Below are 25,442 nucleotides of genomic sequence, written 5' to 3' on the forward strand. Positions count from 1 at the left end.
CTTTAGAAATACCAAGGGAGTTTCCTCCCACTCCACCCCACCTGCCTTTACAATATGAAAATGCCCAGGCCCCATCTATTCTAGACCTTCTGAAATAGAACATAAGGGAGAAGATGAAGTATTGTAGAGTAGGTACTGCTAACATAATAGAATTGTGTCTTTGACACCATTAACATGTTTTTTTTTTTTTGTTGTTGTTGTTTGTTTGTTTTTGTTTGAGACAGGTTCTTGCTCTGTCACCCAGGTTGGAGTACGGTGGCATGATCATGGCTTTCTATAGCCTCTAACCCCTGGGCTCAAGTGACCCTCCCACCTCAGTCTCCCGAATAACTGAGACTACAGGCACATGCCACCATGCTTGGCTAATTTTGCTGTTTTTTTTTTGTAGAGACAAGGTCTTCCTATGTTACCTAGGCTGGTCTCAAAGTCCTGGTCTCAAGTGACCCTCTAACCTCAGCCTCCCAAAGTGCTGGGACTACAGGCATGAGCCACCATATCCCACCATTAACAATTTTTTTTTTTTTTTTTTTGAGATGGAATCTCACTCTGTTACCCAGGCTGGAGTGCAGTGGCAGGATCTCAGCCCACTGCAACCTCTGCCTCCCGGGTTCAAGCAATTCTGCCTCAGCCTCCTGAGTAGCTGAGATTACAGGCATGCACTACCATACCTGGCTAGTTTTTGTATTTTTAGTAGAGACGATGTTTCACCATGTTGGCCAGATTGGTCTCAAACTCCTAACCTCAGGTGATCCACCTGCCTCGGCCTCCCAAAGTGCTAGGATTACAGGCATGAGCCACCGTGCCTGGCTGTTTTTTATTTTCCTGATGGATAAAATGGAAATACAGGTAGTATCTAATTCTGTTTTAGTAGGTTTCAATAGGTTAGTGCACATGAAATAGGTAGCATATGCTAGGTGGTAATTTCTTGAAGCAAAGGAGAAAGAGTGGAAGTCAAGAGTAGTGTCATGTTAGCCCTGGAGATCAATGCTAGGAAGTGGGAATAAACATTACTCTTTTTTAGCCTTCCATTCCGTAGAACATTTGAATTATTTAAGAATCAAAATATTTGCTCCCATTATCTTTAGTCTTTTTGTTTTCTTGAAATTGACTGTGGCAGTTTCAGAAGTTCTGAGTTCCAGTCTATCGTAATACTTTCCTCGCTTCTTTATATCATCTTTATATGCTATTTTCATAAACCATGTGTAAACTCTGGGACTTGATAAAAATAGAGTGGCATATCATGTTCCTGGATGGAAAAAATATATAAAAATATGTGTTCTGTGACATTAATCTTATTAAGTATCCCAGTGGGGGTTTAAAAAATTATTCTATTTGATGATAGAGAGGGGAGAATAATATTTGAAAGGCAAGACAATTTTGAATTAGAGGGATTATGAAGGCAGAGGGCAGTCGGAGAATATAGACCCTTGCTCTGTAGTAGGATTTAAATATGATACTGGTATGGAATGCAGAAACTGTTACAAATAAACAGATTCACGTTTATGTAACAGTAGAATATATAGATCATTCATATTTGGATGGTCTACTGGCCATTTTGGGGAAAAAATAAAGTTAGCTCTCTTTCTTATTCCAAATGCCAATACATATCCTATTTGGATTCAACATATATACAACTCTCTCTGGCCTCATAATCTTAGCCTTTGCTGTTCCTTCTACCTGGAATATTCCTCCTATCAGATTTAATATATGAATATAAGGTTTGGATTCAATGTATGAATATAAGAAAATGAAACTATTAAAGTACTCAAAGCAAATGTAGATGAGTATCTTGGGATGAGGAATGCCTTTCCAAGCATAAACAAAAACATTAAAAGAGTGAGATTTGCCTACATTGAAAAAATTGTCACATTTTAAAAAAGGTAAATGTCTTTGAAATATCAAAGAGAACTGACTTTTCAGAACAAAGTATTGAACAGATAAAAATAATAGATAACCACTTCAGGAATCATTTTAGATTCCACTGTGCTCCACATACCTAATTTCTATTCTATTCACCATTCATGCTTTCATTCAACAAGTGTTTGAGTGCCTATTATATATGAGGAACCACCTTAGGTACAGAGGATACATAATGAATGAAAGAGCAAATCAGTGCCCTATGGAGTTTACATTCCAAGGATAGGGGTGGGAGTAACTGCTAAACAAATAATTAATGTAGAACATTTTAAATAAAACATTTCTATAGAGGAAGATAAAGCAGACAATAGAGATACAGTATCTTTGGTGGAAGGGGTATTGCAGTTCTGAACAGTGGCAATTAAGCAAAGATCTGAAGGAAATGAGAAGCCATGTGGGTATCTGATAGGAGGTATATTCCAGGTAGAAGGAACAGGAAGGGCTAAGATTATGAGGCCGCAGAGTATTGTATATGTTTTGTGAACAGCAAAGAGGCAGCATAGAGGCAGTAGCTGAAAATGAGTGAGCAAGGTAGTGAATAACAGGAGATGAGATCAGGGAATAACAGGGTGTAGATTATGTAGGGACTTTCAGGGTCAGGACATTTAGTCATCCCTGGTTTCTATCCACTAGATTTCTACAGCACCCCCAAGTTGTGGCAACCAAAACTGCCTCCAGACACTGCCAGATTTTCTAGATTTGGGAAGCAAAATAGCCCTGGTTGAAAACCACGGCTCTGCTAAATGGGTGCCTATTCCTTTGGGGAAGACTTGGAGGAAGATTTATGGTATTTACTTACAGTAACGGTGCAGAGTCCTTCCTCAAGGAGACCCAGTTTGTCCTCAGTCAAGAGTCTCTGGCTGGGCCTGTGAATTGACTAGGTTTGGAAACTGGGCAAATATCCATGACTTGCATTGTGATGACACAAGTTGGGTTTTGGCCACCAGATTTAGACATTTTTCTGTTATGTAGATTAAACTGCCCATCTATTTCATTCCTAGGAGCATCGTGATCAATTAGCCACTGCCAAAGATCCCTGCTGGCCAAAACATTCTGATTACCGGTATGTCCCTGCTGTCCTTATCTTTGTGGTTAAATATTGTCATTTGGCCTCTGCTACTTTGATATCCCATTATCCTCGGTGAATTCAAGGAGCCCATCTCAATCGTGGCATTTTCTACAGTTATCCGTGACCGTCAAAGGAGAACAGCCACAGAGCTTTTCAAGGATATCAGTGTTCCCCTTACTAACAGAATGTCTCCTGGGCCTTCTCAGAGAATGTAGTTGGGTGGTAGGTGTGCAGTTTGCAGAGGATGAATCCACTTCAGGATTCCCTCTTCCAGATAATGCCAGTGAAGTCTACTATCTCAAACTCATTAAATGTAGGCTATTGTTGAATCTGAGTTTTAGTCAGCAACCAACGAAGCCATTAGAGATACCTCCAGCTACATAAGCTAACATACTCAATTCAGAATCTGTATTACGTGCATCTCATATCAGTAAATTCTAACCACCTTAGTATAAAATATCCCTAGACTCTGTTTTCACATGTCTCTTAGATTCCTGCTTTTATATATTAGCAAAATCTTAGAATTTTTGGCATGTAAAGCTGTTTCCTGTTGGGTCATTGTGTGTACCTATCCCCCTACAACATACTGAGATTTGACCCTCGTTATGCTTCTAGTGACTGGGTTACCTGCGGTTGGTTTAGAGGAGAATAAACGTCCTCGTGTAGTGGATCTGCTGCACGTCAGATTTCACATGATTTTCCAGCAAAAGAAGGCTGCTATTTTTAGATACAGAGGGCAGGTGGAAATTTGAAATTTTCAGTGTCATTCTGATACAACCACATATTCCCATTTGAAGTTTCAAGGTCCCATTATTTCCCAGTAATTGCTCTTACTTTTTCTTTTCTTTTCTTTTCTTTTTTCCCCCTAGATGAGTTTCACTCTTATTGACCAGGCTGGAGTGCAATGGCGTGATCTCTGCTCACTGCAACCTCTGCCTCCCGGGTTCAGGTGATTTTCCTGCCTCAGTCTCCTGAGTATCTGGGATTACAGGTGGATTACAGGTGTACACCACCATCCCTGGCTAATTTTGTATTTTTAGTAGAGACGGTGTTTCACCACGTTGGTCAGGCTTGTCTCAAACTCCTGGCCTCAGTTGATCCACCTGCCCCAGCATCCCAAAGTGCTAGGATTACAGGCGTGAGCCTCTGCTCCCGGCCTGCTCTTACTTTTTCTTTCTTTCTTTTGTTTTTTGAAACAATGTCTTGCTCTGTTGTTATTTTCCACACAATAAACTTGGTGAGACTGAATTCAACTAATTTTGTAATTCAGCATTTTGCAAAATTAAATTTTGCATTTGATTTTCCTCCAGTCAACCTGTGGTTATAAGAATTACGATTATTAAAATTAGATCACAAAATTTAGCCAGGCATGGTGGCATACATCTGTAGTACCAGTTACTTAGGAGGCTGAGATGGGAGGATGGCTTGATGATGAGATGAGAGGCAGAAGTTGCAGTAAGCCAAGATCACGCCACTGCACTCCAGCCTGGGTGCCTGTCATAAAAAAAGAAATAAAAATTAAGTTTGTCATGAAAGGTCTCTGTTTCTTTGACTGTGACTTGAGCTGACTTAATGGACCTGAACTTGTTATTTTCTTCAGAAATGCACAGGAGCACTTAGAGAATTCATCTCACATAATAGACTTTGTAGCCATCATTACTGCTTTACTAGTTAAGTATAACAGCCGTTTGGGTTCCCAAGGTACTTGCTTTAGATGGCATTTCATCATCACCAACCACAAGTGACAGCTTGGTTAACTATGATGCCCCTGCATATGCGGGATTATTACCAGACTAGTACTTGAGTCCTGTACTCAAGCAGGTTACAATGAAGCCCAAGGATACAATAAAACCAGTTCTGAATCCTATCTTTGTGTGTCTGTCTCCTGTGGCTACTGCCACTACCAATCCTGTATCAGTCAGAGGACAGAAATCACGCAGTAATTTGAATATGGAAAATTTAACATACAGAATTATTTACCATTAATGGGAAATTAACTCTAAGGCATAAAGAGAACACTAAAGATACAGAATCACAGTAGAGAGAGTGGCCACTACCTCTAGGTCTGAGGCAGAGTAGCAAGGATGGAATAAATCTGGATGATGGTCAGCCCACCAACTGCAAGGCTAAGATTCAGATCTTGTTGGAGAAGGTGTGGTCCACTGGATGCTGGAAACATTTGAGGTGCTGAAGGCTTTTGCCCCTCTGGGGTGCCAATAAAAGTCAGTAGGATGGTGAGACCCTCATCTGTACGAAAAATAAAAAAATTAGCTAGACATACTGGTGTGGACCTATGGTCCCAGCTACTTGAGAGGCTGAGGTGGAAAGATTGCTTGAGCCCAGGAGGTCGAGGCTACAGTGTGCACTCACTGTGTTTGCACCACTGCACTCCAGCCTGGGCCACAGTGCTCCTTAAACTTGCTGGGTAGCTGCTCTCTGGAGTGCTGACAAAACTTGTCAGTAAACTAGTCATGAGTGTGTGTGTGTATGTGTGTGTGTCACTGAGACTTGCCTGGGGAGTTGGTCCCTGGGAGGGCTTTTGGGAGTCTTGCACAACACACACTTCCACTGGAGCAAGCAAGCTAGAGAACAGTGTAACAGGAAGAGAGAAGCCCCTTCCTTCTAGAGTATTCCTCCAGTGCCATCTACTGACAAAGGTTAATATTGTGCCAGCTGGCAAAGGAGAAAGTTTTACAGGGTCCATCTCCATTATGTAAAGCAGGACAGAGAAGAAGAGTGTGTTTAGTGTTTAGAGGGAATCTGGTAAGCACCCACATTGTTATACTGCCATACTCTTCATTCCTCAAAGAGTTTTCATATGGTGTCATTTTGAATTCTCTGTTTCTGAAAAACTATTTGCCTTCAGTTTTGAAAGTTTTTTTTTTTTTTTTTAAGAAACAGAGCCCCAGGCTGGACTCAAATTCTTGAGCTCAGGTGATCCTCCCAACCCAGCCTCTTGAGTAGCTGGGATTACAGGTATGCACTACCATACCTGGTGTAGTTTTGAAAGATATTTTTGTAAAATTTTGAAATCTAGGTTGACATTTTTCCTTACTTTCAGTACTTTAAAGATGCTGCTCCTATACTGTCTGGATTGCATTGTTACCAATGGAGGGTATCTAGGTTCTCAGCATCTTGAACAAAGAATTGGACAATATGCACAAACAAAGCGGGGAAAGAATGAAGCAGAAAAAGCAGAGATTTGTGGAAAATGAAAGTGCACTTCACAGTGTGGAGCGGATTGGAGCATAGGGGCTCAAGGGTCCCATTATATAATTTGCTGGGGTTTAAATACTCTCTAGAGGTTTCCCATTGGTTACTTGGTGTACACCCTATGGAAATGAAGTAGTGGCCCTCAATGAGAGGCTGAAGTTAAGTTACAAATGTTACACCCTATGTGAGCCTCTGGTTGTAGAAAGCAACCAGTCAGAGGCTAAAGTGAAGTTATAAAGTTACACTTCTATGCAAACAAAGACTTGACTGGGAATCAGTCTGATTAGTTGCCTGATAAGTTGCAGAAAGCAGCCAATCAGAGGCTAAATTGAAGTCACAAAGTTACAGTCCTATACAAATGTCTGATTGGTGGCAGAAAGCAGCCAACAGAAATACCTTCAATTTTCCATCTGCCACAGAAAAAAAGCGGGGGTTTGTCTCTGGTCCTTTTGTTACTTAGGTGTGGAAATTTGGGGTTTTCCTTTTGATTTAGCTCTGGAAAGTCAGTGTGAATTGGCCTTAGGTTCCTGCCTCCAGACCCTACTTTCCTGCTTCAGCATTGCTTCTATGAATCTACTCTTCTTATTTTTCTTCCTTTGGAAGTAATATTTTTCATGTAGCTGCATTTAAGAATTCTCTATCACTTCTTATCCGCAATTTGATTATGCCTTGGTATGGTTTATTTCAAACTTCTTCACAGACTTCATTGAGCATTCTGACTCTGTGAGTATACAGTTTTCATAAAATTGGGAAGTTTTTTTTTTGAGACAAAGTTTCACTCTTGTTGTCGAAGCTGGAGTGCAGTGGCACTATCTCAGCTCACTGCAACCTCTGCCTCCTGGGTTCAAGCGATTCTCCTGCCTCAGCCTCCCGAATAGCTGGGATTACAGGTGTGTGCCACCAAGCCTGGATTAACCTTTTTTTTTTTTTTTTTTTGTATTTTTAATAGAAACAGGGATTTACCATGTTAGCCAAGCTGGTCTTGAACTCCTGACCTCAAGTGATCTGCCTGCCTTGGCCTTCCAAAGTGCTGAGATTAGAGGCGTGAACCACTTTGCCCAGCCAAAATTGGGAAGTTTTGGTCATTATATTGTCAAAATCTTTTTCTGTCTTCCTTGTCCCTACCGTATTTATTGACTCTAGTTACATGTATATTATATCACTTGATGTTGTTCCATAGCTCACTACTTTTCTTTAGTTTTTTTACTTTTTTTTATTTTGGATTGTTCTTTTTGCTGTGTGTTCTAATTCACTAATAATCTGCTGTGTATAATTTTCTGTTAGTTCCATTCTGTGTAATTTTCATCTTAGACATTGGGTTTTTCATCTCTTAAGTTCAGTTTGGGTCCTTTATATATATATCTGTGTGTCTCCTTAGTGTGTTTATGCTTTCACCTCTACCTTCTTGAATGTGTGGAATATATTTATAATAGCTCTTTTAATGTTCTTTTCTACTAGTTTTTATCATTTATATCATTTCTGGATCTGTTTTTGTTGATTAACCTTTCTGATTATAAATTGGCTATTCTTGCTTCTTTGCATGCTTGGTAGCTTTTGATTGAATGCTAGATATTGTGGCCTCTACTTGCTTGAGTGCAGGGCTTAAAAAAAAATTCCCTTAGCTATTCTCAAGCTTTGTTTTGGGATACAGTAAAGTTACTAGAAACAGGTATTTTTGGTCCCCTGTATCCCCATTTAAAAAGGTTTACTTCCCCTCTCCTCTTCCTTCTTCTCTCACCTCCTCTCCCTTCCCCTCCTGTAGTGGCACCTTCTCGGCTCACCTCAACCTCAGCCTCCCGGGTTCAAGTGACTCTCCTGCCTCAGCCTCCTGAGTAGCTGGGATTACAGGCATGTACCACCATGCCCAGCTAATTTTGTATTTTTAGTAGAGACGGGGTTTCACCTTGTTGGTCAGGCTGGTCTCAAACTCCCTCCCTCAGGCGATTCACCTTCCTCAGCCCTGCAAAGTGCTGGGATTATAGGCATGAGCCACTGTGCCCAGCTGGCATCCTTCTTTAAGCCGGATTTATAGCTTATGGTTTAAATCTGTAGACATTTCTAAGCCCTGCTTTAAATGCATCCCCAAACTCTTGGTAAATTGTGTTTTCATTATCATTCAGTTTAAAATATTTACTGAGTTTTCTCTGATTTATTTTTCTACTTTGCCATACAGTTTCTTTAGAAGTATGCTTACTTTCTAAATTTTGATATTGTAATTATCTTGTTTTTTAGTGAACTTAAGTTTAATACTGCTGAGATCAGATAATATATTTTCTGTTATTTTAATTATTTGATTTTTTTTCTTTGAGACAGGATCTGGCTCTCTTGTCCAGGCTGGGGTGCAATGGCTCAATCTAACTTACTGCAACCTCTGCCTCCTGGGTTCAAACCATCCTCCCACCTCAGCCTCCTAAGAGTAGCTGGGACTACAGGTGTGTGCCATAATGCCTAAGTTTTTTTTTTAAATTATTTTTTGTAGATAAGGGGTTTTACCAAGTTGCCTAGGGTGGTCTCCAACTTGTGGCCTCAAGCACTCTTCCCACCTTGGCCTCCCGGAGTGATAGGATTACATGTGTGAGCCACCATGTCAAGCCTCAATTATTTGATTTTTATTGATGCTCTTTTTTTATGGTCCAGCATATAGTATATTTTGGTGCCCCCACAAGTAAACTTTTTTTTTTAGAGTTTAAAATTTTTGAAGTACATACCATAGTTATTTTGTGTAGTGTTTCTATAAATATCAATTGGGTCAAGTTGTTTGGTAGGCCTGTTAAAATCTTCTGTGTCTTGTTGTTTTGTCTCGTTGGAACAACTGACAAAACTATAAATCTGTAGTCACAGTTGGAGATTTTTACTTACTCCTTTAGTTCTGTTTTTTGCTTCATGTATTTTGAAGTTGTATTGTTAGTTGCTTCACATGTAGAGTTATGTCTTGTTGATGATCATATTTAGTGACTTGATTTTCTTTCTTTTTAAAAAATTTTTTTTTTCTCAAGTGATCCTGTCTTCCTCAGCCTGCCAAAGTGTTGGGATTACAGGCATGGGCCACCACGCTCTGCCGAGTGACTCTATTCTTGTCATGTCTTCTCTTCTAATTTTTTTTTCATCTTGAGTGAAAAAAGACAAGTGTCTTGCCCTGTCACCCAGGCTGAAGTGCAACGGTGTAATCATAATTTACTGCAGCCTTGAACTCTTGGGCTCAAGCAATCATCCCATCTCAGCCTCCCAAGTAACTGGAACTGCAGGTACACACCACTATGACTAGCTGATTTTTCTTATTTTTTGTAGAGATGGAGTCTTTTTTGCTTTGTTGCCCATGCTGGTCTCCAACTCCTGACCTCAAGTAATTCTCCTTCCTTTGCCTCCCAAAGTGTTGGCATTACAGTTGTGAGCCACTGTGCTGGTGCATACTCTTTCTTTAAGCCTACTATCTTTGAGATTGATGTGGTTATATTTAATATCACTTTTTTTATGTTTAGTGTTTGGATTGATAGCTGTTAGCCTCCCCACCCTCTGACTTTGAATCTGTGTCTCTTTAATGGGTCTTGCTTTTTTTCTCCAGTCTGACAGTTTGTAATTGTGTTGATTTCTTTTAGACTTAATGTAGTAATTACATAGTTGCATTTAAGTCTTCTGTCTTCTTATTTGTGTTTTATTGATGCCATTTGTTCTTTATTCTTGCCTTACTGTAGGTAGATTGCATTTTTTTACTGTTCTATTTTGAGTATTTAGATATATTCCTTTGTATTTAGAGTATTGTAAAGATTACAGCATGCATCCGTTAAGTTATCTTTAAAAATTATATCATTTATAGAGCCTATAGAATAGTTTATTTCGTTTATATCTCTCCCTTCCTTTTTCCCCACCATGTTTAGGCCCTTGTCTTTATTTTCCTTCTGTGAATGCTTAAGTATCAGTATGCTGTCGTAAATTCTTTAATCAGTGTGTCATGATCCATTGTTAACAGTATTCATTTTGATACTCAAACTATCCTATATTCAGCCAGTGGGAGCCCCTCAAACCTACCTTTTTGTTTTGTTTCACTTTATTTTTTTAAATATCCATTAGCTTTTTTGTCTTTCTTTACTTTTTAACACAATAAGATGTTCAAGAGCAATCTTTTAAATTCTTTAATCACATTATGGCTCTACTTAAGATTTGTTAGTGGCCCTCCACTAACCATATAATAAAGTTCAAAATCATTCAAGGTTGGGCATATATGGTCCCAGTTATATATCTAGTTTTATATCTTGTCTCTTTTTACATCTATACTCCATTTCTTCTGTTGTGGAATTTTCTTACCTTTTCCTATAGGAAATGCTTTTTTTCTAATGTAATGGATGCCTTTTAAATTTACAGACTAGGTTAAGTCGCTGTTAATTAAATTCCATAGCATTTCTCCTTCCCCATGATACCATTCATCCATGTAATTCTATGTGTAATACCTATATTTCCTGATAAACTATGAAAGAGTACAGAAATGCTTCATTTTCATATCTGTTTTAACATCGCTTTAATGTAGAACAGCACAGTTTGTGCCTGATTTGTATCAGGCAAATGTGCAATAAATAATTGTTGGCTAACTGACTTAACTGGGCATATTAACTCTGAATGTCCTTGGGTGATTTCTTTTTCCTCATCTCTAAAATGAGAGGTCTCTGTTAATACCAAATTATCTTTAAAATTACTTTAATCTTTTGAATTTTTAGTAGTATTATTTAGTAGGAATGATAGAGAGACTAACTGAATCTGAGCATAAAAGTCCACATTAGAAAGCTTTCAGGGTACGAATGCAGTACAAAAACTTCTGTACCTTGGTACAGAGTCTGGCTCTGACATCACATGGGTACCTTTGGACAAACATCATTTATTTTGAAGGTAAATGATGTTTTTCTGTGTATCTGTAAACACATGTAGGACTTTTTTTTTTTTTTTTTGAGATGGAGTCTCCTCGTCACCCAGGCTGGAGTGCAGTGGCTCAATCTTGGCCCACTGTGACCGATACCTCCTGGGTCCAAGCTGTTCTCCTGCCTCAGCCTCCTGAGTAGCTGGGACTACAGGCATGTGTCACCACACCTGGCTGATTTTTGTATCTTTAGTAGAAATGGGGTTTCGCCATGTTGGCCAAGCTGATTTCATACTCCTGACCTCAGGTGATCCACCTGTCTCAGCCTCTCATAGTGCTGGGATTACAGGCATGAGCCACTGCTCCTGACCATAGTACTTAATTTTAAGTCAGTTTATTCACTTAATGGTATGTGTAGAGTACCTACTATGTGCCACACAAATGAAATACAATGGTATATACAAAATGTCTTGTCACATGCTAGGTGCCTCAGAAATAGGAGTTGATTTATTGAGAAATTTCAGACATTTAGGCACAATGCTTCATAATTTTGAGCTGGTCTAGAACCCTAGTCGCCTGAACTAGTCTACTTTATTGTTCTGCTTGAAGTGCTAGAATCAAAATGAGTTTTTGCAGTTAAGAGTGAATTATAAGACAGGGTATGATGGCTCACGCCTGTAATCCCAGCTCTTTGGGAGGCTAAGGGGGACGAATCATTTGAGCTCAGGAGTTCAAAACCAGCCTGGGCAACATGGCAAAACCTCATCTCTACCAAAAATACAAAAATTAGCTGGGCATGGTGGCGAATGCCTGTAGTCCTAGCTACTCAGGAGACTGAGGTGGGAGATTTGCTTGAGCCTGGGGGTGGAGGTTGTGAGTTGAGATCATGCCACTGCACTCCAGCCTGAGTGACAGAGTGAGAGACCCAATCTCAAACAAAACAAAGAAAGTAGATGATAAAAGGAAATTTTTTGCTTTTGGAAGATTCATGCAAAACACTAATACCAAATAATTGACATAGTAAGTTAAAAGATTACAGCAGACAGCCTTATTTGAAAGAGGAAAAGTGGTGTGAGTGACAGAAAACAGAAGACATATTAGAATGATATGTGAATTTGGGGAGAAATCGTGGATGGGTTTGAGAGAGGTTCTGTAGTACAGATGGCTTCCTGACTCAATATGAATGCCAGCCTCGTTGAATCTGAGAAATGAAACAAGATAACTTAATTGTTGACATTTTATAATATTAATTATATAATTTTGGTTATACATGGTACAAGTTTGGGGATCTTTATGAAAATTATTTAAATTTTATTCTTTGAATGCATTTTTGTAAATTTAGCTTATTTCTTTGATATAGACAGAAGTGTTTTTCTTAAATTTTAAGACTAGCTTTATGTTTGCATTATTTATTCAACAAATACATATTTGTCCTTTAAATTGTGCTGGGCATTGCCTTAGATTTATTCCTTAGACTTGTAAGGAAAGGATACAATTGTTTTAGGTAATTGAGCAATAAAGAATTTCATTAGTCAGAATAATTTGGTCTAATATTTGGCTTTGTACTGATCTTTTATGTGTGTGTAATGATTATATATTCTGAAAGGGGAGATTACACATAAGAAACTCTAGGTTATCCTGTCTTTATCTCTTTAGAAGCCTTGTAATTGTTTTGTTAGTAAATTTTTAGGGATGGGTTAGGGAAGGCAGTTGTCTGCCATTGTAATTACACTTTATATTTGAGGTCTCAAAATACTTTACAGTGATTGCTTGAGCCCAGGACCTCGAGGCACAGTGAGCTATGATTGTACCACTGTAGTCCAGCCTCGCCAACAGAGTAAGACTCTGTCTTTAAAAAAAAAAAAAAACAAAAAAGCCAACAGAAAACCTCTACTTTAGAGTGTTCTAATTTATTCACTTTTCAAATAATTATATGAGAGAACTATATTAAAGAGACTTAAGTCTCTTAAGAAACTTAGGTATTTTATGTTATTTTTATTTGTTTTTTGAGACGGAGTTTCACTCTTGTCACCTGGGCTGAAGTGCCATGGTGCCATCTCAGCTCACTGCAACCTCTACCTCCTGAGTTCAAGCCATTCTCCTGCCTCAGCTGCCTGAGTAACTGGGATTACAGGCTCCTACCACCGTGTCCAGCCAATGTTTGTATTTTTTTAGTAGAGGTGGGGTTTCACCGTGTTGGCCAGGCTGGTCTTGAACTCCTTACCTCAGGTGATCTGTCTGCCTCGGCCTCTCAAAGTGCTGGGATTACAGGTATGAGCTACCACCCCCAGCCCCTTTTTTCTTTTTTTAATTCACAAGAGTATGAAAATCTATAAAATCCCTTTTCTACATTTGGTGCATAGTTGATTGAATTTTAAACACACAACATAGATTCTTATAAGTACCACCGCAAACTGGATACATAACACTTCTATCACCCCAAAAAGCTTCCTCATGCTTTCTTTTGTAGTCATAGCCTCTATTCACCCTTAGCTGCTGGCTGCCATTGTAGTATTATTTGTCACTATAGTTTTGTGTTTTTGAGAATGTCATAAATGAGAAGGTTGGGCATGGTGGCCCACATCTGTAATCTCAGCACTTTTGGAGGCCCAGGCAGATGCAACACCTGAGGTCAGGAGTTCGAGACCAGCCTGGCTAACATGGTAAAACCCCGTCTCAACTAAAAATACAAAAAAACAAGCTGGGTGTGGTGGCAGGCTCCTGTATTCCCAGCTGCTCAGGAGGCTGAGGCACAATAATCTCTTGAACCCAGGAGACAGAGGTTTCAGTGAGCCGAGATCACACCATTGCACTCCAGCCTGGGCAGCAAGAGTGCAAGAGCGAAGCTACAGCCCCCACCCCCAAAATGTCATAAATGAACTCTTATAGTATATAACATTTTGGGACTGGCTTCTAAGATTCAGTATTTTATCACTGCAAGCCTGGCGTGGTGGCTCATTCCTGCAATCCCAGCACTGAGCCATGAGTGTACCGCTGTACTTTAGCCTAGATGACAGAGGGAGATCCTGTCTCAAAAAAAAAAAAAATAGTCGCTTCAAGTAAGATCTAGACAACGAATTTGGAGGGCTGTTTTACTCTGTTTTTTTTTTTTTTATGTTGTAGTTGTCATATATGTATATGTTGAAAACGCTGTAATTTTTACATTGCACTGTTAAACATAGGTTAAATAACTGAATAATAAGACAATAGTCTGTATGTAGAAATAGTTATATTTAGTTAGATATTTATTTCTGTTGCTCTTCATTTTCAATTTTTTACATTTTCTTCTGATATTATTTCACTTTTGTATGAGAGCCTTTCTTTTTCTTTTTCCTTTTTTTTTGAGACGAGGTTTCAGTCTGTCATGCAGGCTGATGTGCAGTGGTGATTCTAGCTCACAGCAGCCTCAAACTCTGGGCTCAGGTGATCCTCCCGCCTTGGCCTCCCAAGTCGCTGGGATTACAGGCATGAGCCACCATGCTCTGCCTGTTTTTCTACTTTCTTTTTGCATCCATGTTTCTGATGCAAAGTCTGCGGTTATAAGTAATGTGTGGTTTGTCTCTGACTGTTTAAAAATTGTTGTTGTTGTTGTTTAGGTTTTCGCAGTTTGATAATGAGTGTCTTGGTGTAGATATCTTTGGGTTTTCCTGTTTAACATTTGCTTAGCCTCTTGAATCTGCAGATATCTGTCTGTGTTTCATCAAATTTGCAAAGTTTGCAGCCATTATTTCTTCAGATATTTTTTCTGCTCTGCAGTCTTTCTCCTCTGCTTCTGGAACTCTGATGCCATAAATATTATACCTTTTCATACCTTTCTTTTATAGTGATAAAATATAAATAACATAAAATTTTCCATTTAACCATTTTTAGGTGTACTGTTCAGTGGCATTAAATACATTCACATTGTTGTGCTGCTATTACTACCATCCATCTCCAGAACTCTCTGCCTTACTCTTTTAAAAGTTTGCATAGAATTTCATGTATAATCTATCTTAATAAATTAACCATTTCCCTGCAGTAGGATTTTTAGGTACTTTTTTATTGTTGTAAGTTATATGGCAGCAAAGGTCTATCTTAAGTATTTATTCTTTCTTTCTTTCTTTTCTTTTCTTTCTTTCCTTCCCTCCCTCCCTCCCTCCCTTCTCTCTTTTTCTCTCTTTTTTCCCTCCCCTCCCCTCTTTTCTTTTTGTTTGAGACAGAGTCCTACTCTTTTACCCAGGCTGGAGTGCAGTGATGTAATAATCTTGGCTCACTGCAACCTCTGTCTCCAAGGTTCAAGCAATTCTGCTTCAGCTTCCCGAGTAGCTGGGATTACAGGTGTGTGTCACCATACCCTGCTAATTTTTTTTTTTTTTTGAGACAGAGTCTTGCTCTGTCACCCAGGGTGGAGTGCAGTGGCACTATTTCGGCTCACTGCAACTTCCACCTCCTAAGTTTAGGCAATTCTCCTGCCTCAGCCTCCTGAGTAGCTGGACTATAGGCACATGCCACCATGCCCGGCTAATTTTTGTATTTTTAGTAGAGACAGAGTTTTACCTTGTTGGTCAGGCTGGTCTGGAACTCCTGACCTTGGGTTATCCACCTGCCTTAACCTCCCAAAGTGCTGGGATTACAGGCATGAGCCACTGCACCTGGCCCCAGCTAACTTTTTTATTATTATTAGATACAGGGTTTCCCCATGTTGGCCAGGCAGGTGTCAAACTCCTGATCTTAAGTGATCCTCCCGCCTTGGCCTCCCAGAGTGGGGATTACAGGCATGCGCCACTGCACCCAGCCTGTCTTAAGTATTTTAAAGGTAAACTTTAATCTGTTACTTTTTCTTTCTTTCTTTTTTTTTTATTTTGAGAAAAAGTCTCATTCTGTAGCCCAGGCTGGAGCATGGTGGCACGATCTTGGCTCACTGCAACCTCTGCCTCCTGGGCTCAAATAGTTGTCGTGCCTCAGCCTCCTGAGTAGTTGGGACTATAGATAGTCACATGCCACCATACCCAGCTAATTTTTTGTATTTTAGTAGAGACAGGGTTTCACCAGGTTGCCCAGGGTGGTCTTGAACCCTGAGCTTAGGTGATCTGCCCAGTTCAGCCTCCCAAAGTGCTGGGATTACAGGTGTGAGCCACTTCACCTGGCCTCTGTCACTTTTATTTGCAGTGACAGTCTTAGAGGTTGGGAGATTGTAAAGGATGTGTATATTGGCTAAAATGAAGTCTTTATTCTATTATTATTGGGATTTCGATTTTAAAAATTTATATTAAAATGTGTGAACCTGAAAGAGCCAGTCTTTCAGGTTGGATCTGAGTGGCTAACTGGGCCTAAATTTAAAATAGAGCCTAGCAACCATTTGCTGACTAGAGGTCACTCACATTCTCTGTGTTCCTGAAAACTCACACCTCTGTTTAACTGTAGGTTTCACTAATTGACGAGAAGCACTCCAAGGTTTTGGTTTTTACCTTAAATAATTGAGAAAACCTTTTATTTGTTATTTTAGTTATAAGTTTCATAATTTACATCATATTTGCTGTAGACTTTAGGAAGCACTGAAAACAGTTGTTTTGAGGAATGCCATGGGTTTTATCATAAATATTCCTGATTCTTCAAACTTAGTAAACAATTCTATACATTATTTTTCCTCAGTTTACTTTCTTTTTCGTGACAGAGTCTTGGTCTGTCTCCCAGGTTGGAGTGCAGTGACATGATCTTGGCTCACTACAACCTCTGCCTCCTGGGTTCCAGAGATTCTCCTGCCTCAGCCTCCTGAGTAGCTGGAGTTACAGGTGCATGCTACCACGCCCAGCTAAGTTTTTGTATTTTTAGTAGAGACAGGGTTTCACCAAAGAAGTGGGGTTATAGGTGTGAGCCACTGTGCCCAGCCCCAGTTTACTTTTAAGGATAAATATAGTATTTTGCACTTGCAGATTGAAAGGGAGACATTATCCAACTATAAAAATGATTTTTCTTTGCCTGGGCAGTCGGATTTCCAGCCTTAACTGTCGTGAAAAGAAGTCATTACAGAAATAATTTTGGCCATCTGTGGTGGATCATGCCTGTTATCCCAGCACTTTGGGAGGCCAAGGTGGGAGGATCATGAGGTCAGGAGTTTGAGACCAGCCTGGCCTACATGGTGAAACTCTATCTCTACTAAATATACAAAAATTAGCCAGGTGTAGTGGTGCATGTCTGTAATCCTAGCTACTTGGGAGGCTGAGGCAGGAGAATTGCTTGAATCCAGAAGGCAGAGGTTGCAGTGAGCCCAGATTGTGCCCATTGCATTCCAGCCTGGGCGACAAGAACGAGACCCTGTCTCAAAAAAAATAGTAATTTTAAGGTGATGGCTTTTTTGTTAGTTTGTTTAAAGCTATTTACTCATTAATGGGCTTTATTCTATATATTCTGTCATAAATTTTGGCTGTTTTATGTTTATCAGGTTATTGTAACTATTTGAACAGATTTTTAAAATTAAAATTTATAATATACATTTAACACCCAAATGATATGTTTTGTAAAACTTCAGTAGAACATTTTTATTAGCTGGCTTGTTTCTGAATTTGAAATTAATTAACTTGCTTTATTTTATACAATTAAGAGTTTGTAAAATGCAACTTATTTCCACTGCTTCTACTTAGAACTTTGGTTTTGTTCTCTATAACATTAAAAAAAAGGTCTACTAAAAAAAAAAAAAAAGTACTGCCAGCCCATGAAATGTGAATTATAGACAATAAGTGTACCTACAGCAAGTTGACAGATAGCCAGTCTTTTTTTTGATGGAGAAACTAAGCCTGTTTTTTAGTTTCTGTCAGTGTGATTTCTGGGAACTAATCATTTTGTTTAATTAACTTTACATAAATTTTGAAATGAATAAAAATGTGAAAAGAAGATGTATTTGCTTCTATTTTAAAGGAAGAATTGTTAATGTCTTAAAAAGTCAGGCTCACGCCTGTAACCCTAGCACTTTGGGAGGCTAAGTTGGGAGGATTGCTTGAGACCAGGGGTTTGGGACCAGCATGGGCAACAGAGTGAGACCCCATCTCAACAAAAAACAAAGAAAAAAAATTGCTGGGTATGCCTGTAGTCCCTGCTACTTAGGAGGCTGAGGCAGGAGGATCACTGTAGCCCAGGAGTTCAAGACTGCAGTGAGCAAAGATCATGCCACTGCACTCTGGCCTGGATAACAGAGTGAGTTCCTGTCTCAAAAAACAAAAATGAAAACCCCAAAGTTATTTTTAAAAAGTCATTTAATTAAAAAGAAACGCTTTATGAAGAGAGAATTAGATCTACCTTTTATAGTTTTCTTAACAAGTAAGTATGTAGTGTCCATTATATAACACTAATTTGAGTTTTTAGTTTATGCCTAGCTTGAGAGTGAATTGTGAGCATTAAATTTGAAAGTTTGGAGAGAGCTTTTAGGATTATGTAGCCCAACTTCATATTCATTTACCATGGTTCGTATTTCATTTACCATGGTATATTAACTGTGAGTAATTGCATGAAATATAAGCTTCAGTGCTAGCTCTTAACAGATCACTATGTAATTAACAGATGTCTGTCATGAACAGTGACTAATCACATCATTTCTTTCAGTCTGTTGGAGTTGGTCACTGTGCATCTGTTACTCAGTTCATATACAGACAGCAAAGTGTGTAGTTGCATTGCATCCTTGTCTTTCAATTAAAAACTTATGTGACATTTTATAAAAATGGATACTTAAAAGGAGAGAATTTGCAAAAAAAAAAAAAAAACAATGAAAGTGCAGAAAAGGAATGAAAAGTGCTAATATAGGAACTGAAAAATTGAATGTGATTAGAAGATTCAAAAATGGTGACTGGTAAGTCAGCAAGAGCTAGGCCTGCATGTAGCTACAGTATGAACTGTATTGAAAAAGTTCAATAAATATAAAAATAAATTGGTTCAGCCAGGTGTGGTGGCTCACATGTGTAATCTCAGCACTTTGGGAAGCCGAGACTGGTGGATCACCTGAGGTCAGGAGTTCGTGACCAGCTTGGCCAAACATGGTGAAACCCTGTCTTTACTAAAAATAGAAAAAATACAGGAGTGGTGGTGGTGCCTGTAATCCCAACTACTTGGGAGGCTGAGGCAAGAGAATCGCTTGAACACAGTAGGCAGAGGCTGCAGTGAGCCGAGATGGTACCATTGCACTTTAGCCTGGGCAATGAGCAGAACTCCATCTAAAAAATAATAATAATAAAATATATAAATACATAGATTGTTTCATCATGTAGTTTAAATAAATTGTATTAAGAACAGACCCTAGTCAGTTTGGCGAGCATTCAGGCTGAAACATTAAAGTCAATTTTTGCACTGAAATAAAACTGTAATTACAAGCCAGCCAAAGAACTTACTGCCAGTAAAAGCTGGTTTGCATTTCAGAGTCAGCATGGATTATTGATAAGTTCTCTGGTAAAGAAGATGATAAAACAGATGCTGCTGTGAAATTTATGCCCAGATTTCAGAGATTACTTAAGGCAGGTAGTTATGATCATCAGCTAGTTAACGTGTTGACAGGATAGGTCTTTTTTGGAATGCAGTCCATCATTAACTTATGTGATGAAGGACATAGGATCTCCAGGTAGCCATAAAGGGGAGTGTGTAGTTATGTCACCTGAGGAGTTTAATGAAGGCAAACTTACAAACATAAATGAGGAAAATGTAACAAGGAAGACAAATGGATACTGGTATCATAGTGGTAGTGATACTGGTAGAAATTTCACAGTAACAAAACTCTTCGAGATTGAAAGGGCAAAGGGTCTGATTTTCAAAGCCAATTCAAACTTAGAAAGGATTATTATTATTATTATTTTTTGAGACAGTCTCATTCTGTCGCTGAGGCTGGAATGTAGTGGTGCAATTTTGGCTTACTGCAGCCTCTGCCTCCTGGCTGCCTCAGCCTCCGAGTAGCTGGGACTACAGAAACGTGCCACCACACCTGGCTAATTTTTGTATTTTTAGTAGAGACAGGGTTTAACATGTTGGACCAGCTGGTCTTGAACTTCTGACTTCAGGTGATCTGCCTGCCTCAGCCTTCCAAAGAGCTGGGATTACAACTGTGAACCACCGTGCCCAGTTGACAATTGTAAAGATATGGAAAAGTTGCTTATTCTGTATCACAAGTTACGTGAGGAAAAAACACAAAGGCAGGTACTGGCTACTCCTGGTAGTTTTTTTTTTTATTTGTTTTTTTGTTTTTGAGATGAAATCTTGCTCTGTCACCCAGGCTAGAGTGCAGTGACACACTCTCGGCTCACTGCAGCCTCTGTCTCCAGGCTTCAGGCAAGTCTTCTGCCTCAGCCTCCCGAGTTGCTGTGATTACAGGCAAGCACCACCATGCCTGGCTAATTTTTGTATTTTTAGCAGAGATGGGGTTTCACCATGTTGGCCAGGCGCCAGGCTGGTCTTCAACTCCTGACCTCAAGTCATCCACCTGCCTTGGCGTACCAAAGTGCTGGGATTACAGAGTGTGCCACCATGCCCAGCCATACTCTTGTAGGCTTTTTTTTTTTTAAAACAAATAAATTAAACCCTTTGATTCTCAATGATTCATACATTTTAAATTATAACATAGTAAGTAAATATTAGTTATACAATATTTTTCATTTTTCTATACATTTAAACTGACAGTTTTTAACATTTCAAGTGTTTTGACAAAGATCATGGAACAATTTAATTTTTCCCTTTGATCATTAAGATTGCGTGGTTTCAGCTTGCATAGTGTTTTTGTATTTCTTCATGGTAGCTGCCTGTATAAAAAATAAAATATGGCTGGGTATAGTGGCTCATGCTTGCATTCCCAGTGCTTTGGGAGGCTGAGGTGGGATGTCACTTGAGGCCAGGAGTTGAAGACCAGCATGGGCAATATAGCAATACCCAATCTCTACAAAAAATTTTTTAAAATTATGTGGGCATGGTTGTGCAGACCTCTAGTTCCAGCTACTGGGCAAGCTGAGTGGGAGGATCCCTTGAGCTCAGGAGTTTGAGGCTGCAGTGAACTGTGATCATGTTACTGCATTCCAGCCTGGGCAACAGAACAAGACCTGTCTCAGAAAAAGTTTTCCGTAACAAATTTGTTAGGTTTTCCAACTTGAGAAAATGATTGTAAAAATCGTTAGGATTAATACATTTGAAAAACTAAGGGATATTTAAATCAGAGTAGCAGCAGGGAAAGACTAACATTTCTCATGGTGGATGAAGGAATAGGATTGGACATTTGATTTGGAGTGGTCTGTTGAAAGTATACAGATTATTTGAAACTTCAGTGGAATCCTTGGGATTTTTGGAAAATTTAAAGTACACCCTGTGGTGATTAAGTTTTTAAAATATATAAGTTTCAGACTACTTGTTACCAATAGAAGTGATTCTTTTATTCACAGACCTTGAGGTTTTGTTATCTTTTAGGTAGTGTTGTAGGTGCTAGGCTACTACAATACAGAACAAATGAAAATCTCTTTAGGCTAGTGGATACTGTGATATCATAAGAAATACATATTTGGTCTCTTCCCCAGGTGCCTGGCACACAGCTCTTAAAACTGTTGGAATCTCTGTAGTGATAAGTGTCTCTTGTGTACTAATGAGTGACTTTGGCCTAGGGCCAGGCCCTTCCATAGCTTCAGCATGGGGCTGGTCATCAGAAAGACCAAGACATGATTAGAGGGCTAAACATAGAGTTTAGCAGCAGTGACAATGATTTACTCAATTATGGCTACATAATGAAGCCTCCATAAAAACCCCAAAAGCCAAGGTTCAGAAAGCTTCTGGATTGCTGAGCCACGTAGAGGTGCTGGGAGGGTGGCATGCTGAGAGAAGGTGTGGAAGCTCCATATCTCTCCCACATATATCGTTCTATGCATCTCTTTCATCTGGTTGTTCACCTGTATCCTTTGTAGTGTCCTTTATAATAAATCAATAAACCTGTTCACCTGAGTTCCATGTGCTGCTTTAGCCAATTAATTGAACCTGAGGTGGGGGTTGTGGGTTATATATATATATATATATATAACTGCAAGTTATATAGTTGGTCAGTTACAAGGATAAGTCACAACCTAGGATTTGCATTGGTATCTGAAGTGGGAGGCAGTTTTGTTGGACTGAGCCTTCCACCATGGGATCTGACTCTTAATTCTAGGTAGTGTCAGAATTGAAGTGAATTACAGACACACAGTTGGTGTCTGCTAGATATTTGGTGTGTGGTGAAAAAGTCCCATACATCTATTCACTGAAATGTTTTGTATTGTGAGACTTATTATTGAAGAAAAATAATTGTTCTTTTCCTCAGGGTGTGCTTTTGTCTGTTCTGGCTTTGAGAAGTGTAGGATTTCTAATCCTTTACAGAATCTTGATTTCATTTAGGTTCTATTGAAAGAAACTAACTAGATTGTTTTTAATTTTTAATTTTTAATAGTATTCTAGAGGTCTTTATATAAAGTGGTCCTTTTAATTGATTTTGTATTTAGTCTCCAAAGTTGGATTGAAACTCAAGGTTTGTATAACCCCTGTTATTTGTCAGCAGGTTGGTCTACAAAAAGAATGGAATATGTCCTGATACAGCTTCAGAAACCTGTATGGGCACTTGATTTCTTATAGCATTCCCAACTTGGGAATAAAGTTTTTGTAGTTGTTACGTAGTCACATTGGTCGTAGTAGCACTAGGAAAGAGCTGTGAATTCTACTTTGTTCAGGAAGTTGGGCGTGTGTGGGTTGTGTGTGAGATTATGGTACCATAGAGGAGTTGCAGCGTAAGCTCCATCACAGAAGCTGAGTATATGTTTACTATTGAATTAAGACTGGAAAAGCTTAAGCACTGTGGACAGTGGTCCAGATGCTTGAAACTACCTGAAAGGTTGGATGAGCAGCTGTAGGTCATTTATAGTAGATAGAGTATTTGCTTACAGGATAGGGATGTAATGGGCACATGAAAGCAGGAAAAGATAAAGCTATAGAGGAAGGCAGGGCTAGATTTTGAAGAATCTTATATATTCTCAGAAGTTTGAACGTTTTTCTTTGGAGACTTTCAGAGCTGTGTGTGTGTCCCCTTCCTCTTAACCTCTCAGTACCTCCATTTCGTCACCTATAAAATAGAGGTGTTAACAGTAGCAACCTTAGGAGATTTTGGGGAGATTAAATTGGATTAAGTCATGTAAAGTACTGAGAAAAAAAGTATCATAAACTAGGCATGGTGGTATGTTCCTGTAATCCCAGCTACTCATGAAGCCTAGTCAAGAGCAATTAAATACTTGTGCTTTTTTAACCTAGTGATCCCAATTCTAGGAATTAATCCTACAGATATACTCACATACCTAAGCCATATTGTATGTAGAGAGAGGACAACTATAGTATTACGTTTGTAAAAAGAAAAAAAAAAAGCAGGAAGCAGCCTTAAATGTTCATCAGTATAAGACTATGCAGCCACTGGAAAGAATGAAGTAGATCTCTGTTTAAGGATACATTGCCAAGATATACTATCGGGTTCTTTAAAAAACAGGGACATTTCGTTTTTTTGTTTTGTTTTTGAGACAAAGTCTCGCTCTTGTCACCCAGGCTGGAGTGCGGTGTTGGGATCTCAGCTCACTACAACCTCCGTCTCCCGGGTTCAAGCAATTCTCCCGCCTCAGCCTCCTGAGTAGCTGGAACTACAGGCGCCTGCCACCATACATGGCTACTTTTTGTATTTTTAGTAGAGACGGGGTTTCACCATGTTGGTCAGGCTGGTCTCAAATTCCCGACCTTGGGTGATCTGCCCACTTCAGCCTCCCAAAGTGCTGGGATTACAGGCATGAACCAAAAACAGGAAGGTTTCTATGTCTCTCTTCATTTCGTATCTTTACCAGTCTGAGAGAAAATGGTATCTCAATTTTGATTTTAGGTGAGATTGAATGTTTAGTGCTTGTTTATGTTCTTTGGTCATTTTCTATCTTTAATTGAGTCCAAAATTGCTTTGTACGTAGAATATTAACCTTTATTGTACTACTACTACTACAACTTTTTCACTCAGATTACCTTTAAGCTTTTCTAAACAATTTTTAAAAAATAAAAAAAAACAACTTTAAAATCTTTTTCATGAAGATTTCTGTTTCTGGTTAAAAGACTTTTCTATCTTCTAGTGCTTTTATTGTTTTCCATTTATGTTTAACTTAACCTGGGATTCATGTGTGAAATAGTGATTGTGATCAAGATTTTTCCACCTTTAAATGGTTGTCATATTCTAGTTCTCTTTTTTCCTTTAGGGGTGAGAATAGATCATTGGGTTTAGCAGTGTGGAGGTCCCTTATGACTTTGACAGGAAAAGTTTCAGTAGAAATAATTGGGACAAAAAAGCCTTATTGAAGTGAGTTCAAGAGACAGGTGTTGTAGGTACCATGTATAGACAACTTTTTTTTTTTTTTTTTAATAGACGAAGTCTTGCTCTGTCCCATAGGCTGGAATGCAATGGCACAATCTCAGCTCACTGCAACCTCTGCCTCCTGAGTCAAACGATTCTTGTGCCTCAGCCTCCCACGTAGGTAGGATTACAGGCGCCTGCCACCATGCCCAGCTAATTTTTGTATTTTTAGTAGAGACAGGGTTTTGCCATGTTGGCCAGGGTGCTCTTGAACTTCTGACCTCAGGTGATCCATCTACCTTGGCCTCCCAAAGTACTGGAATTACAGGTGTGAGCCACACGCCTGGCTAGAACTCTTTTTAAGAGTTTTGCTGTCAAGGGGAAGAGAAAAATGAGCAGTAGCTCTAGGGAGATAGGAAATCGAGAAATATTTTACAAGATGACAAGAAACAATAGCATGTGTGAATGATATGAGAATAGTAAAGGGAAAAAGCAGTGGGGCAGGAGAGAAAATAGCATTTGCTTACAGGATAGGGATGTAATGGGAACATGAAATCAGGAAAAGATAAAGCTATAGAGGAAGGCAGGGCTAGATTTTGGAGAGTCATATATATCCTCAGAAGTTTGAACATAATCTCCCTAAAATCTCTATTTTTTGAGACAGAGTTTGTTCCTGGTTGCCCAGGCTGGGGTACAGTGGCGTGATCTTGGCCCAGTGCAACCTCCGCCTCCCGGGTTCAAGTGATTCTCCTGCCTCAGCCTCCTGAATAGCTGGAATTACAGATAACGCATCACTACGCCTGTCTAATTTTTGTATTTTTAGTAGAGATGGGGTTTCACCATGTTGGCCAGGCTGGTCTTGAACTCCTGACCTTATGATCCTCCCACCTCAGCTTCCCAAAGTGCTGGGATTATAGGCATGAGCCACCATGCCTGGCCATCACTTTTCAAGTATACAATATATTACTTACTGGACTCACTATGACCTACTGAGTTTGACTTTTCTAGATTCCACATGTAAGTGAGACCATGTGGTGTTCATCTTTCTATGCCTGGTTTATTTCACTTTACAT

The 25,442-nt window shown here is 39.2% G+C and overlaps 1 protein-coding gene across 22 annotated transcripts in view; it reads left to right on the plus strand.

Moving 5' to 3' along the window:
- Positions 1 to 25,442, plus strand: part of ZMYM4 (zinc finger MYM-type containing 4) — a 154,835-nt gene that overhangs the window by 26,211 nt on the left and 103,182 nt on the right. For 5 of the 22 annotated variants that reach the window (XM_035250756.3, XM_078331189.1, XM_035250755.3 and 2 more), the window contains exon 2: positions 2,919 to 2,980. The exons of 11 other annotated variants lie outside the window; for them this stretch is intronic. The gene's annotated coding sequence lies outside the window, so the exon portion shown is untranslated. Of the gene's footprint in view, positions 1 to 2,918; positions 2,981 to 8,512; positions 8,632 to 9,195; positions 9,445 to 25,442 lie in introns of all 22 variants that reach the window. 6 more of the 22 variants (XM_078331182.1, XM_035250758.3, XM_078331184.1 and 3 more) reach the window with 3 other exon arrangements.

The sequence above is a fragment of the Callithrix jacchus genome, chromosome 7, assembly GCF_049354715.1.
Source record: "Callithrix jacchus isolate 240 chromosome 7, calJac240_pri, whole genome shotgun sequence".
Classification (NCBI taxonomy): domain Eukaryota; kingdom Metazoa; phylum Chordata; class Mammalia; order Primates; family Cebidae; genus Callithrix; species Callithrix jacchus.